General features: G+C 42.8%; 1 protein-coding gene across 1 annotated transcript in view; it reads left to right on the forward strand.

Moving 5' to 3' along the window:
- The first annotated feature begins 2,161 nt into the window (after positions 1-2,161).
- The window catches only part of THSD4 (thrombospondin type 1 domain containing 4), an 891,140-nt gene continuing 877,845 nt past the window's right edge, over positions 2,162-15,456 (forward strand). Inside the window, exon 1 of the mRNA XM_020982022.2 lies at positions 2,162-2,425. The gene's annotated coding sequence lies outside the window, so the exon portion shown is untranslated. The remainder of the gene's footprint in view (positions 2,426-15,456) is intronic.

A 15,456-nucleotide genomic window follows, 5' to 3' on the forward strand; every position in this document is an offset into this window, starting at 1 on the left:
GAGGGCTGGGCCAGAAGCAGGCCTAGTTGTTTGGCTAGGGTGGGGCAGGGGAATGCTATTGCTCCTTGGATTTTTGTATCTATCCACCCATTGGTGGCAGCTGGTCAGCAATTACTGCTTGTAGTAATGAGGAAGGTGGGCCCTTCTCCATGATGATTTCTCCCCTTGTTGATGGGTGCAAGGGCTGGTCTTGAGGTAGGTCTGTTGGTGTGAGGATTATACACACATACACACATATATGTATGTATGTATGTATGTATGTATATAAAATGTTATCATTTACTCCATAGGACTATTATAACCTCAAATGAGATAATATACATGCAAACTGCTTTGTAAGTTTTAAAGTATTATATAAATGTCAGTTATAGGTGGTGTTATTATCTACCTTTGACTGAAGAAATGAGTATAATTAGAAAATTCCCAGTGTGAGGGTAAAAGGAATATGGGGCAGAGATGGGAGCTGGATTTTCAGGAGTGGAGTAATTGATTCATGACATTTCTTTATTCAATTTATTTCAGAGTCCTTTCTTTAGGCTTGTAGGCAGGAATTAATAAACTAATCAGTAATTAGTAAGCTAAGAGACCTCCAGAAATACATAGGGAATCCAGTTAAAATTCATATGTACCTTCTACTGAGATCTGAAATATCTTACAGTTTGTAGGATGGTTGTCATTGATTGATTTATAGTTATGACTGATGGTGATCTCTCCAACAGCAGAGAACACATAAATGCTGCAGGACACTGGACTTCGTTTTTCTCTCCTCTGCTGATTCAATAGAAAATGGTCCTCATGTATCAAGGAGACTGTGAACGTTGAATGGCAGCTGCTAGTTAGAAAATGGTAGAGAAACGGTGGGAAACTATGAATTTCTCTGGCTATTGCATCTTCCTCCTAAGGAAGGTGTGTGTGTGTGTGTGTGTGTGTGTGTGTGTGAGAGAGAGAGAGAGAGAGAGAGAGAGAAGAGAGAGAGAGAGAGAGAGAGAGAGACAGAGAGAGAGACAGAGAGAGGGAGAGAGAGAGAGACAGAAGGAGAGAGAGGGAGAGAGAGAGAAAGGGAGAGAGAGAGAGAGAGAGAGAGAGAAGAGAGAAGAGAAGAGAGACAGAGGAGAGAGAGAAAAGGGAGAGAGAGAGAGAGAGAGAGAGAAGAGAAGAGAGAGAGAGACAGAGAGAGGGAGAGAGAGAGACAGAGGGAGAGCGAGCGAGCAGGTATGAGAGACAGAGAGACAGAGAGCAGGGAGTCTTCAAATGAGGCAGTGCCCCCCAAAATGTCATTGAGATGGCTGGAACCCTAGGGTCATTCAGTTTCTTCCCAACACTTCTTGCTTTGGCTTTATATGTGTGGTAAGAGACCATGGATTTGAATGAGCTGATATGAGTTTAGTTCTGCTGCTTAGAATTACAGGATCATAGATCTAGTTTAAACTTGGCATTTTACACAAAAAGAAGTTGAGGTTCGGAGAAGTAAAATGACTTATCCAAGGTCATAAAGATAAGTAAGTAGCAAAGATTTGACCATAGATCCTCCATCTCACTAGGTGTCATTTTCCTGCTGTATAAAAGGATCTATAATGCCCCTTTCAGTTAGAAAACCTATGAACCCAGATCTTCTAGCTTCCTTCCTTTCTCTCTCTCTCTCTCTCTCTCTCTCTCTCTCTCTCTCTCTCTCTCTCCTCCCTCTCCCTCTTCCCCTACCTCCAGCACTTACTAAGTGTCTAAATTATGTGCCACGTACTGTACTAAGCACTTTTTTTCTTACAACAACTCTGGGAGGTAGATACTATTATTATCCTCTTTTTACAGTCGAGGAAACGGAGGCAGACAGCGGTTAAGTGACTTGCCCAGGGTCACACAGCTAATCAGTGTCTTATCTCTGCCTTCCTAGAATCTCAGGGTCATCCCTTCTGGGAGGTGGATAAGCAAAGGTCTTACAAGGCGGGTGGGGGGAGAGAGGGGACCTCTCTGGTTTCTAAGCCATAGAGTTTTTCTTTAGCCGTCCTCAGTCACCTATGCCCAGAGCTCCTCTGTCGTCAGTCAGTGCGGGATGTTGAGGAGGGGATGCCCTTGCCCGAGCCGGCCGCCAGGGGGAGGCAGGAGGGGGCGCCTTTTGACAGCGGGAGGCCGGGGGAGCGGGAGAGGGAGGAGGGACAGGACGGAGGTAGCCGGGAGTGGGGATCAGAAATCGGGAGCCAGAGCACAGCGTGCCCGACCCCGCTGACCGAGCAGCCAGAGCCAGAGTGCGGACCCTCCGGGCCAGTGGGCACAGCCGGGGCCGGGGTGGGAGGCACAGTCCATGCGGCGGCGGGCAGCGCTTGCCAGGCTCCGGGAAGCACGAGGAGGTGAGGCGAGGCGAGGCACGGCAAGGCAGGGGAAGGCAAGTGAAGGCGAGCCGCTCCGGCCGCTCTCGGACATTGACCGCCAGGTGAGCTGCCCGCCCAGCCCGGACCACGCGCCTCCCGCCGCTGCCCTCTCCCTGTCCACGCGCAGTGGCCCCTCATGCTGGGGCGCTTCCCGCTCTGGGTCTCGGGGAGCACGAGTGTGTGTGTGTGTGTGTGTGTGTGTTGTGTGTGTGTGTGTGTGTGTGCGCGCGCGCGCTTGCACGAGGTACTGGCGAGTGGGTGTGTCACCTTGGGTGCCCTGGAGTTTGTGTCCCTGTAATCTTGCTTTGGGGCTTGGGGAACGCGTGCACCCTTGTGTTTCTGTGAGTGTGTCTATACCACTGTGGGTGTCCATTCTTTTATCTTTGCGTCCCGTGCCCGGGGTTCCTGGAGCTTGTCGGTGCCTTTGCTCTGCGCCTCCTCTCAGGGGCTTTAACTTTCAATCAAGTTCAATCAGGCTTGGCCAGTCTGGCGCAATTTGCTGTTCTTCAGTTCCCGGGCAAGGTCTCCTTACTCACTGGAGCCCTGGCCCGGAGAGGGGATGGGCCTCAAACCGCCGGGTGGAGGCTGGAGCAGACCCTGCCCACCCAGCCCTCGCTTCCCGCCCGCCCCACTCCAAAGGCGTCCCTGCGTGCAGGGGATGGGGCCGCCTGTTCTCCTGGCTTGGGGAGAGTTGTGCTGGATTTAGGTATAAACTAACCAAGCTCCACTCTAGGGCCTCCACAATATGAGGGGGCCTGCTAAAAAAAAAAAAATCCTGGCTTCCAAAAAGCCTCTGTTGCAAGTGTGTGTTAGTTTCAGCTAAGCTGTACAGTCAGCTTTCTATGATGTTCTGGATCTCTTTTCACCGTCTGTTCCAGCTCTGATGAGCTCTCCAAAGTTTGTTTCAAAATACCTGCCCTCCTTGTGCCCTGCTTTAGAATGGGCTTGGGACAGAGCTACTTTTGTCTTCAAACAACTTAACAGTTTATTTTTAAAATAAAAGTTTAGTTTCCTATAGAATTCTTCAGGTTTGGAACTCTCTGTGAGTGAAGCAATCGATTTGGGATTCTAGGAATGTGCTTTCGAATATGAACCTCAGTTGCCTCATCTGTAAAAGAAGGGGGTTGGACTAGATTTGTGAGATCTCTAATACCTGTAATTATTAGTGACTTGTTTTTCAACTTACTTGCATAAGGTGATGTAGGCATGTGGTCTTTGATTTAGGTGCTTTTTATTCTTACTGAACGGAGAGCAGAACAATCAAATATAGTGGTCTTCAGTATAGTAAGCCCACACATTCCTTTTGATAACATCTATTTAATTTCTCCGAACCTCTCTAAAACATCAACTCCCATTCTGCAATTAAGCAGAGAGAATTAGGCAGGAAAGTGGGAATCCTTCTGAATGGAGTGCTACAAAAGAGGCCTCTGCTATAAAGGGATTAGGGCTGGGGTTCTTAACCTTTTTTGTGTCAAGGACCCCTTTGGCAGTCTAGTGAATGGAATGCACTCCTTACCATTCTAGGAATGGAAATGCTAAATTTCAGTTAGGAGTTAGTGAAAATAAAAGTGTTCCAAGTTCACAGGCCCCCTGAAATCTATTCATGGTAAAGAAGCCCTGGAATAGGGATAAGGCTCAGCATGTGAGAGTCCATCTCCCTGCTCTGTGACTTTGCATAGGTTGTTTCAGATACCTGGAATGCCCTTCCTCCTTTGCTTCCAGCTCTTTGAACCCCTAGATCCTGTCAAGGATCACCTTAAATACCACCTCATTTAAGAGGTATTTCCTCCTGATTCCCTGTTAGTGTCTCTTCCACCTCTCCCATCACTATGCACTTATATTTGCATATATATTATGTATCTATGTATCTATACTATGTATCTATACTATGTGTAAAATACTATCTATAAAGTTACTGGATCTCTCAGTAGAATGAAGCTTCTCAAGAACAGGGATTGTCTCACCATTGTAATTGTGCTTTTGGCACAATTATGGACAATTAATTCTTGTGGATTGGTTGATTGATTGAAATAAGGCATCTTTTCTGCAGACAAATCAAGAATTTTGAATGTTTGTTATTGGCAAACCATGGGCGAAATGCCGCAGGGGATACAAAAAATGCAAATGACACAAAAGCCCCTGTTTCAAAAGACCCCGTAGAGTTGGGAAGTTACATACCAATGTGTATTCAAAACTTTAATTAATAATAAATAGAAGGCAGCATATTGATTGGACAATGATTTATTACTGCATGAGGTCCTGGGTTGATACACAAAGCTTAGATAAAAGATAGTCCTGCTCTCCTGGAGCTTACAGTTTAGTAGGGAGAATGAGACAAATGAAAATGACTTTAGTGTACAATGTTACATGGTAAAATCAGAATGATGCAAAACAAAGCAGAGTACCATATAAGGTCTGGGAGGAGAAGCTCATTGGAGGAAACAGGGACGCCTTTCTGGAGTTTGGGCTCCTGGCATTTGAGTTGACTTTAAAGAATGGCTGAGAATTCAGCAAGTGAAGGAGGGGAGGCAGTGAATAGATCTGGTGGGCTGGAGTGGAGGGTTCATATTGGGGAGAGGATGGGGAGAGGGTAAGGAGGTTGGAGAGGTAGTCTGTGGCCAGACTGAGAAGAGTCTTAAATGTCAGGTTTATGAGTTTATGCGGTAGCTGATGGGGAGTGAAAGTTTCTGAGCTGTGGATTAACTGGAACCAAATGAAGTTCAAGGAAAATTTATTTCTGGTTGGGTTGAATGGATTTGACTGGGGAGAGTCTAGAGATTGGGAAACAGGTTAGGAGGCTATTTCAATAATCTGGGCAAGGGAAAATAAGGGTATAGAATAAGATACTAGCAGGTAAAGTAAAAAAAGCAAGAGACCTTATACAAGGAAGAGTCAGCAGGACTTGGTATCTGACTTGTTCTGTCTCACCACTCCTCCATCTTCTACTTCCTTCTCTTCCCACCATACCTGACTGTGAGATTTTAACTTAGGGAGACGTCCTTTACAATTGCAGAGGATCACTTCATCCAGCCTCCTTATTTTATGTTGATGAGGAACTAGGCTCAGAGAGGTTAAGGGACATGCCTAGGGTCACATAGTAAATGGCAAAGACAGTATCTGAACAAAGGTCCTCTGACTCCAAGTTTAGTGTTATATGCTGCCATTCAGTTTTATGGACAGAGATAGGGAATTCAGGAATAAGAGCAGGTCATAACATAAAAATATGATTGTTTTGGTTAGCTTAGTCATGTTGGGTTTCAAGTGATGAGGAGATATCCAAGTGGAAATGTCTGAGGCATTCAAAGGTATGGTGGTGGAGCTTAGGATAGTGGGTGGCTGCTGGAGATAGTGAGTGATTTGTGATTCATTTGGACAGGGCTAATAGTTTCAAATGGGGATAGTTCAACTTTCCAAAAGCAAATAATGAGAGAAGACTGAAAGGGGACAGCTGACCTCTCCCAGATCTTTTCTCCTTTGCATCTGATCTTTCCTTGTTTTTTTTTCCCTTCTGTTCTCCTCTTGTTCTACTTTCTGTCCTTTTTCCATACTTTTGGATATATGCAGAAAGAAAGTTTTTGCTTTAAAATATTTAATGTCTTTGTGGTGAAAATACACCATTATTTTTTGCATCTTTTGCTCAGGGCTCAAAATGCCTTGGTCTGTTTCCTGGAGGAGAAGCAGTTTCTCTTTGGGTGCAGGATGTATGGACTCTAGACAAAATGGTCAAACAGGTTCTATTTGCTCCCCTCCTTTAGCTATGTCCCTTGTTCAGAACCTTGAATCCCTTTCTTGGTTCTATCTTTGATTCTCTTGTTTCTTCTTTCTTCATTCCCTCTGTTGGCAATCTCATCCACTCCCATGGCTTTAGCTACTACTTCTATGCAGGTGACCCCCAAATCTGTATCTCCTGCCCTAACTTCTCTTCTGAGCTTTAGCTCCTTCTCTCTACTTGAATATAGTACATTGCCATTTGGATTGGTGCTTTGACATATCAAAGACTGAGCTTTGCTCCCAAACTTGCTCCTCCTTTTGTCTTCAGGGTTTATGTCAGTGGTATCACCATTCATCCAACCTTTCATTTTCCTAACTTTCTGTTCCTTCTTCTTTCACCCTCTCTCAGCACTCATGTCTAATAATTACTAAGTCTTGCCACTTCCATCTCTGTACCATCTCTCACACCTGTCATTATTCTCACTAGTACCACCCCCCAGACTGTTGCAGTGGCCTTCCAAAAGTTCTTTTCACCTACACTCTCTCCTTACTTCAATCCATCAGTCACACTACTGCTAGAATAGTTTTCTTTATATATAGTTTTGGCCCTTCGGCTAAAAATTTGTCAGCAATTCCCTACTGTTTTTGTAGTAAATTCAAACTACTTTGCCTGGCATTCACAGTCCTTCATAATCTGGCACTGCTTTTTCTACCCAGACTTTTCATATAACTCCCCTTCATTCACCCTTAGAATTCCTGGGCCTTGCCATCCACCTTAGGAACTATGTGATTTGTCATCTACCCTGATCAAGGTCAGATGCTGTGTTTGATTGATGAAACCCAGATTATTCTCTGCCCTCTTGCATTCTTACCCATCCATTAAAATCCAACTCATATCATTTGCCTTCTGAAGTCTTTACTAATACTTTTTTTTTTTAAACATCCTTTCCACTTGGACTTTGGAAGTGTTGTCTGACCATTTTTAACTGAAAGCTTCATGGAGGAGATGATACTTGGGTTAGGGTTTAAGGGTTGTGAAGGAATTCCATAGTGAAGAGTGAGGAGGGGGAAGGTTGAAAGAAGGTATTCCAGCCATGAACAAAGGAAGCAGGAAATCGTAGCATATACAAATGGTCAGCAAGTAAGATGGTTTGGCTGGAGTACGACTTAGCTGGAGAAAAGTCATAATAATACTGAGGATCAAATGAGGAAATTTACGTAAATTGCATTGTAATTTATAAAGTGCCATACATGTGAATTTTCAAAGCATTTTTCTAATTCATTCCTTAATGGTAGTATAAGATCAAGCAAGTAAAGGAAAGTGGTCCTAGACTGTGGACTTCAAAACAAAAAAGATATGCTCTGAACAGATAATAGGAGACATCTAAAGAGTGACAAAATGGTTCAGAGGATGGAGACTGGGGGAAAGGGCATTTTATACACCAGAAAGGTAGGTGTAGTATGGGGAGGCTTTGTTATTAAACAGAAGAAGCATTGGATTTGGAGTGAGAAGACGAATTTGAATCCTACATCTGATCCTTAGTAGGTGTGATATTGGATAAATCTCTTTGTGCCTGAGTTTTTTCATCTATGAAATAGGGATAATGAGAGCTTATAAAAATTGAATAAGATAATCAAATGGAATGGAAAAGCATTTATTAAGCACTTGCTATGCTCCAAGCACTGTGTCATAAGCTGGGAATACAAATGGAGAAAAGCAAGGTAGTTCTTGCTGCCAATGAGTTCATATTGTAATTGGGGAAGACTACACATATAGCTTTAGGACAGATTACAGATCACAGTGGTCCTTAGGATTCAGTGCTAGGGCAGATGGCAAGGCCCAGGGATCCTTGAATGTTGGGAAGAGGAGGTCCTGGATAATGAAGGGATCATGCTTTTGGTGAGTGGTATGTAAAATGCTTTATAAAAAATAAAGCACTATATGTTATATACCTAACTATACATTGGTGGTTTTATTATTGTTAATAAAATAAGCAAAAGCATAAAGGATGAAAAACTATAGGGGATGTTTGGGGAAGAACAGTTTTGAAAGAATAGAATCATTCACTTTGTGGAGTGAATCATTCATTCCTTCCATTCCAGGCTGAAAAGTTAACTTGCCCTTTGGGTGAATGTAGAGAGAGAGCAGAAACACTAGAAAATATGTAATTCTGGGGGATGTGCATTATTACATCTCATCTTCTATCACCAAAACCCTCAAATCCTTGCTGAACATACTTTCCAGAGTATCAGACATAGTGTAGTCAGAAGTTACCACTATGGTTAAAAATGATATTTTTAGAATATAAGTGGACCCTAATTTTCAAACCATTCCCCACCCCCCACCTCCTTCATCTCAAAGGCCATGATGGTTCACTGGCCACCATTGCCCTTGTCCAGAGCTTTTTCACATCAGTTTCTCAGCTACCTACAAAGGTCTGAGGGATCTATAACCTCTCCTTTTGAGAAAAAGCACCTCCAACTTGCTACTGAGCCCAGCCTTAGTACTAGACAGGTGTAGTTTCTGAGGTGCTGGTGAATGTGCAGGAATGTGCTGGAACCAGCTTGAACCAGGTTAAAGGCCTAATTGTTAAAGTTTCAGTGGAAGCCTTTAAACCTTGGAACTCAGCAGAAACTACAAATCAGGGCTTGATTTATTGTTTTGTTGATTGTCTAGAGTTCAGGAAGTGTGAATAATGCGTATGAAACTTAAAAGTATGGCCTGCTTACATATTCTCCCCAGAGAGATAGTTGTTAAACATTTACCAGCACATCCCTGTGGGTACATGTTTTAAGGTAGCCTTATATTTGTAGAAAGTGTCATAGTCTGGTTTGGGACCTGTGTCCCAGTCCTGACTCAGATAATTGCCAGCTTTGTGATTCTTGGAAAGTTATTTCACTTTTTTGAGTCTTTATTTTTTCATTTACAGAAAGGGGTCACTGATACTTGCCCTATCTACCTTGTGGGTAAAAGATTTGGTACTTCTGACACCATTATATGAAATGTGAGTGGGCATCATTGTTCCATAGAAGTCAGCCCCCTTTCCCCATCTCCCCACCCTGCTTCTAGTTAGAATACAGGGAAAGATCTGTCATTTCATCAACCTGAGGAACTCTTTCCAGCAACACAGATGACAACATAGCCCATAGAGGTTACATGATCTGCTGGGCTGGTAAATATTTGGGGCTAGATTTGAAGCCAGGTGTTTCTAACTCTAGAGCCCAGACATGCTGTCCACTCTGAGTCAACATTGCCTTTCCACCCTCCCCCAACCGACTGAATGATAAGAATGTCTAGCTCACTCCCTGCCTTTTCTTTCTTCCAGGAGGTACCTCAGAAACAGAGTATTAGAATATAGTTTTCTTTCAGTGTTTGCTTTGAATAAATGGTGCCTCATATTAGAAGAATAAGCTTTACTGTTATGTTTAGGCAGCGGAAGGGTATTTTGTCTTTGTCTGACATACTTTTTGGGTACTGCTGTGGCATCTTTATTGGGGTTCTTACCTGATGCCCTCTTCTTCTGGGCATGGCCCTGCTGGGCAGTCAGCCAAACTCAGCACTGTCTATATCTTGTCTCAGAAGGGTGTCATTCAGCCAACAGGCCTCTGGCATCCGTGTGCACTCCTGGCTACAGCTCAGCTCTGCACTGGCTGCCTGCCTGCATGCTTGGGGGCCTGGTCATCTCCTAGGACAGATGTAATGAGTGATTAACAAGGGCTCCATCTAATCTGCCGCCAGGGGAAAGGAAGGGCCAGTAGTGGGCTCCCTACGGGTTGTGACCTGTTCCAGGTGGGTTTGGAATGTACCCAGGGCAGGATGGGGATTAGGACATAAAAGGAAAAAGGAAATGAAATGTTAACCCTTTAGGCTATGGCTTTTTTTGAGCTCTGGCAGTAAAAGAACAACGGTATTATCTTCTGCATCTGCAGCAACCCCAGGAGGAAAGTAGAATTTTCGTCTTTGATTTATGGCAAGGATAAATTGGCATGTGATTATGGTTGGAGAAAAATACCAGTTCTTTTATTTTTCCATTTTCTTAGAATCCCACTAAGTTATGTTGTTTAGCAGAGGAGGAGAGAGATTGAAAGAAAGAGATTTAATTTCAAAGGAAAATTGATAAACAAGATCCCCAGCAATGAGTTTATCTGTTTCCTTCCTGGAAACCTTGAGATCATATTGAACAAGTTATAATGTGGTTGACATGCTTATCTTTTTCCTTAAAGTCAATGCCTGGGTTCGTGTCCTTTGGGACTACTGTATTTTGGAAGGAGATTGATTGGGTTTTCTGAGCTCATCAGGACCCCATCTATAGCTGCTGCTCACTGGTCCCTTTCCTTAAGCAGCCATGTTCATCTTCCCCACACCTGCAGTTCTAAATCCCAAGAATACATTCCCATAACTGGAGCTACTTTACAAAAGCAGTATAAAAGAGAGCAGAGGGCAAAACAGCTTCTTCCTTAAGGGCTTGTCTCCCTTATGATCATAAATTCAGACCTGGAATAGACTTTAGAGACCATGTAGTCCACTCTCTGACCTTTCCTCCATTTCACAGATGAGGAAACTGAGGCCTGAAGAGAAGCGACTTTACCAAGGTCTCATGGGTAGTGTCAGAGACAGAATTCAAACCTAAGGCCCTTATTGCCAAAACCAGGGATTTTTCCACTACCCCATGCTACCTCACTTAGGGTCGCTAATGTAACTTTTAATGCTTTAACCTTTGTGTGCTTTTCTGCTTTGACTTTTGAGATCTAGCTACTCTTCGCACCTAGCTGACCACCCACCTGTCTTGCTGACTCTTTGATGCCTAGACTTTTTTGCTCCCTTTTCATTCATTAGAGCATACAGCTCCCTGACCTTGTCAAGGTTCTGCCTCTGATGCTTACTACCCATGTGACATTGGGAAAGTCACTTTTGCTCTTCAGGCCTCAGTTTCCTCATCTGTTAAATAGGGGTGGTGGGGGTGGGAGGCAGAGAGTGGACTAGATGGCCTTAAAGAGTCAAGCAAGCCACTGGGACCCTGTGCATTTATGCTGTGAGAAAGAAATAGACTCTGCTTGAAATAATAAGAACTATTGTGCCTCCGAGGCCTGTTGCTTGCATTGGACCCTGACAAATGCCTGGTCGTGGTCTTGGCTTCTCGCCTGACCAGTTCTGTACACTGCTACACATACCTTGGCACAGCAGATAAAAAGAAACTTTCTTTTTCACTTGGAGGAGAGAACATTTGTGTGGGAGAAATCCTCTAGTCCCAGAGTTGGAAGGGACCTCATGGGTGCTGTGGTCCAACCCATACTAGAAGCATGAAAACATTCTATGTATTCTTCAGCGAGTGGTCATCCAGCCTTTGCTGAAAGACTTTCCAATGGCAGTGAACTCACTGCCTCCTGAGGCAATAGTGCCTTCTATTTCTGGACTGCATTAGGGAGCTGTAATTCCTACCTACTGATCCCAGTTCTGCCCTCTGAGCACAAGAAACTGCAGTTCAGTCCCTTGGAGGGGACTTGAGTACTTCATTCTCTTTTAAAAGAGTCAGGGCAGGATTTGAACCCAGGTCTGGCAGACTCTAAAGCCAGCTCTCTATCCACTAAATAACATCGACTCTCTTCTATAGAACTTTAAAAATGGGTACAATATCACCCCACCCAAAGGTGGGAGTACATACAGTCTTGTCTGGATGCAAGGGGATGGCTGAGAGAACGTTTTTTGATTTTGTCTGTTTCTGTGAATGACAGCGATGTCCAGCTTCTCCTTTTCTTCCAAGATGCCTTGATTTGTCATCCAGGTGCTCAGGCTGAGCCTCCTTGGCACAGGATAAAGTCTTGGCCTCTCTATGGAGACTATTGGGGTAAGTCCCAGAATGGTGGTTTTGGTGGTGTGGACCACTGCCCACACAAAACAACCTGGAACACTCTGAAGTCATCCTATCCACAGGCCACCTATGTTTGCACTGAATTCTTTTATAATTGGGAGAACTATAGGGAAGCACAAACTTTGCAGACACTTTGAGCCTTTATGGTCTGATTGATTACTCTAGTCTGATGGAGCTTGTATTGGGATAGTCTTGCTCAGTGATATTTATGGTGTAAAATGAAATTGCTTGCTGCTTTCAGCTTTCTCTTCCTGGTTCCTGGGCACCCACCTGCATGCTCCCTTTCATACCTGGGTCAAGGGACACTTGGTGACCTCATGTATTGGTGTGGTAGTGGGGATATGCCCATCAGGTGAGACAGTGTTAATTCATGTTCCTCAAAAGTAAGCTACATCCAGAGAGAGAGAGAGAGGGAAATACTGAGAGGGAATGCAGACTAGTAGATAGAGTGCTAGGTTTAGAGTGAGGAAGATGTGGTTTTGAATCTTAACTCAGACACTTAATTAGCTTCGTGACCCTGGACAATTCAACATCTTTAAACCTCAGTTTCAACATCTGTAAAATACGTATACTAACAGTCTCTACCTCATGAGGATGTTGTAAGGATGAGATGAGGGAATGTATATAAATTGCTTTATACATCTTAAAGTACTATGTATTTCTAGGTCAGAATATTATACACATTGTTGGGCACAATTACTGGTGCTTTTGCTCAAAAAATTGTTTTTTCTTTGTTACAAGGGAGAGTTCAGTTTCAAGACGCTGGGGAGGGGGTAAGGAAGACATGAAGGAAGAGAAGAAGGAATGTATTTCCAGAAGGGAGAACATATTGTTAAAACATATTTTATTTAAAAAAAAGTGCTAAAACAAAAGGCATCAATAAAAAGAAAGTGGGTCAAGTGTAGCAACATCTGTCTAAATTAGTTTCATGCACTTGAAGTTTCCTCTAGTTGAGGGGTTCTCAATTGTTTTGATGACATTAACCCCTTTGACAGTCTGGTGAAGTACAGATCCCTTCTCAGAATAAATTTTTAAGTAATTGGAAGAAATGCTACATTTTAGTTAGAGGTTGGTGCAAATAAAAATGAATTTTTTTTTTGCCATTCAAGTTCATAACCCTTACCCCTCCTCTTACCCAGATCTGTAGATCACAGGTTAAGAACTCCTGCTATAATCCAATCTACATTTGAAGTATGAATTGAATCTCTATATTCCTCAACATGTGTCCATCAAGCTAAGTAGCCTTGTTTTCATGGTTCTCTTTGGGAATTTATGCCATTCATTCATTCATTCAAATGAATATTTGTTAATAAATATTTGTTAAGTGCCTACTATGTCTCTATGTAAGACTTCCCAATCATTTCTGGCCCCCTTTCCAGTATCTAAGAACTTCTCCCCTCTTGAAGAGTCCTTTTGTGTAATTAATTAAACTGTCTCCCACTAAATAATATTCTGAGATTATTGCTTGCAATCAGGGCTATAATAATGGTTATTGAGATTTGTTAATGGAGGAAACGAGTGTTGGAAGGCAGCATTTTTTTTCTGATGGTCACTAAGTCACACTTGTTTCTGAATAATTCACTTTGGCTAATGGCCCTGTGGTCATAGGAGGCACTCAGTAAATATTTGTTTAGTAACTGAGTCAGTGGGCACATAGTTCTTGATCTGCCTGGCATATTGAGGGTAGATGCCTCTCCATAAGCAAGGCTGATGTTTTCAAAGACGATTCTGACATTGGAGTTCTTGGTTTTCCTAGATGCTTTTCCTGTATTTATTGGCCAGACCTCCCATCTTGGGCAGACTGTGCTCACATTGTTTGTAGTAGTGATGGCATGGAACCATATGTGCTCTGGCCTGTGGTCTGGCAACATATGAAGTAGCTAGACATTAACCTTTGGCTGAGGAGTTTCAATTCAATTCAGCAGTCATTTGTTAAATGTTTGCCATATAGTGAGTATTATGTTAGATACTTGGGGGTGGTGGTATAAAGTTTAGATAAAACACTTTCTCTGCCTTGATGGAGTTTATGATCTAGCAGGGGGCTAGGAAACACACACACACACACACACACACACACACACACACACACAATATTTATCAGTGCACATGTGGAAATAGCAATGATCCTTCCTCTTTCTGCAATCCTTTTGTAAGAGATGGTAGAGGACTACAGGAAGACTCATAGGCAATGAGCTATAGAGGTTATGGTGCTACTAGGAGATTTCATTCCCAGAAGGCTATGGGCTGAAGGCATGTGGCAAAAGGGAATCGAGTGGGTGCTGCTGAAAAGAGACTTCTAAGAGATGGTGATGAGAGAAGTCGGAGACTGAACATAGCAGGCAGCAGATGCCAACTGAAATATGAGCAACCAGAGGTGCCTGAGCCAGACTTGGAGCTTGAAGACCAAGCTGAAAGGAAGGAAAGTAGGAGCTATTGAATAGGTGAGGATAGAAGGAGTGACGCTTCAAAACTCTAAGAGTGTCATTAACTGTGGTAAGGGCTGGGACTTGGAATTAAAGGCATCTGACCTTGAGCTACCCTGGGACCTGTCCAGCAGGGCCCCAAGCTACTGGGACTTCCCTTAGATCAGGGGTTCCCCTTTGGAAGTCTGGTGAAGCCTATGGAGAATAATGCATTTAAATGCGTAAAATGAAGTGCATAGGATTAAAAAAAAGAAATAGATTATATAGAAACAGTTACAAAATATTTTAAAAATAGGTTCATGCATCCTTGTTTGAGAAGCCTTGCCTTAGATTTCCCAAATTGGTGCTGTGACTTTTCAGAGACTGAGACCTATAGGAACAGGGGAATGAAAAGTGGGACTCATCTGGAGGTATGTTCTATTTCATATTGTTTTGATAAAAGTTTTGGGAAATGAGTCCCTTCCCTCTTTACAACTGTCTTAAATAAAGATGCTTTGCTTAAATGCTTATTGGGAGCCTAAGGTTGTTGTGAGTGTGGAGTTTAATACTCTCAAAAGAGAGTAAAAACATGTCAGATCATGATTATCTTAGAGAGATAACCTGGGTGGAGGAAAAAGCCATAGAAAGATTGTAGAGAACTTTCTTAATTATTAATAAACCTCCAAAACGGAATTTGAGTCTGTATCAGTCCAAAGCTTCAGTACTGTATAACAGTTGACAACTATAATATAAAAATAATACATGTTTAATGTATTTGAGGTACAAACAAAATACTATTTAAGAGCTAAGGGTGGAAATGTTGGTTATCTCTCGGGGGGATCAGAGATAGCTTCATGGGAGTGGTAGCATTTGAGTTAGGCTTTTAAAATCTGAGAGTTTCTTTACAATGACTTTCACTTTCTATTTCCATTTTTACCAACTTATTTAAGTCCCTCAGCATCTCTTATTTGGACCATTGCAATAGGCTCCTAATTATTTTCTCTACTTTTCCTTTTTCCCTATTCCAAACCAAATCAATCATCTCTAAATCAATATCTCTAAAATACCATTGCATTACCTTCCTCAAAATACTACAAGGGCTCTCAATCC

The sequence above is a fragment of the Phascolarctos cinereus genome, unplaced genomic scaffold, assembly GCF_003287225.1.
Source record: "Phascolarctos cinereus isolate Bilbo 61053 unplaced genomic scaffold, phaCin_HiC Scaffold_3;HRSCAF=262, whole genome shotgun sequence".
NCBI classification, from domain to species: domain Eukaryota; kingdom Metazoa; phylum Chordata; class Mammalia; order Diprotodontia; family Phascolarctidae; genus Phascolarctos; species Phascolarctos cinereus.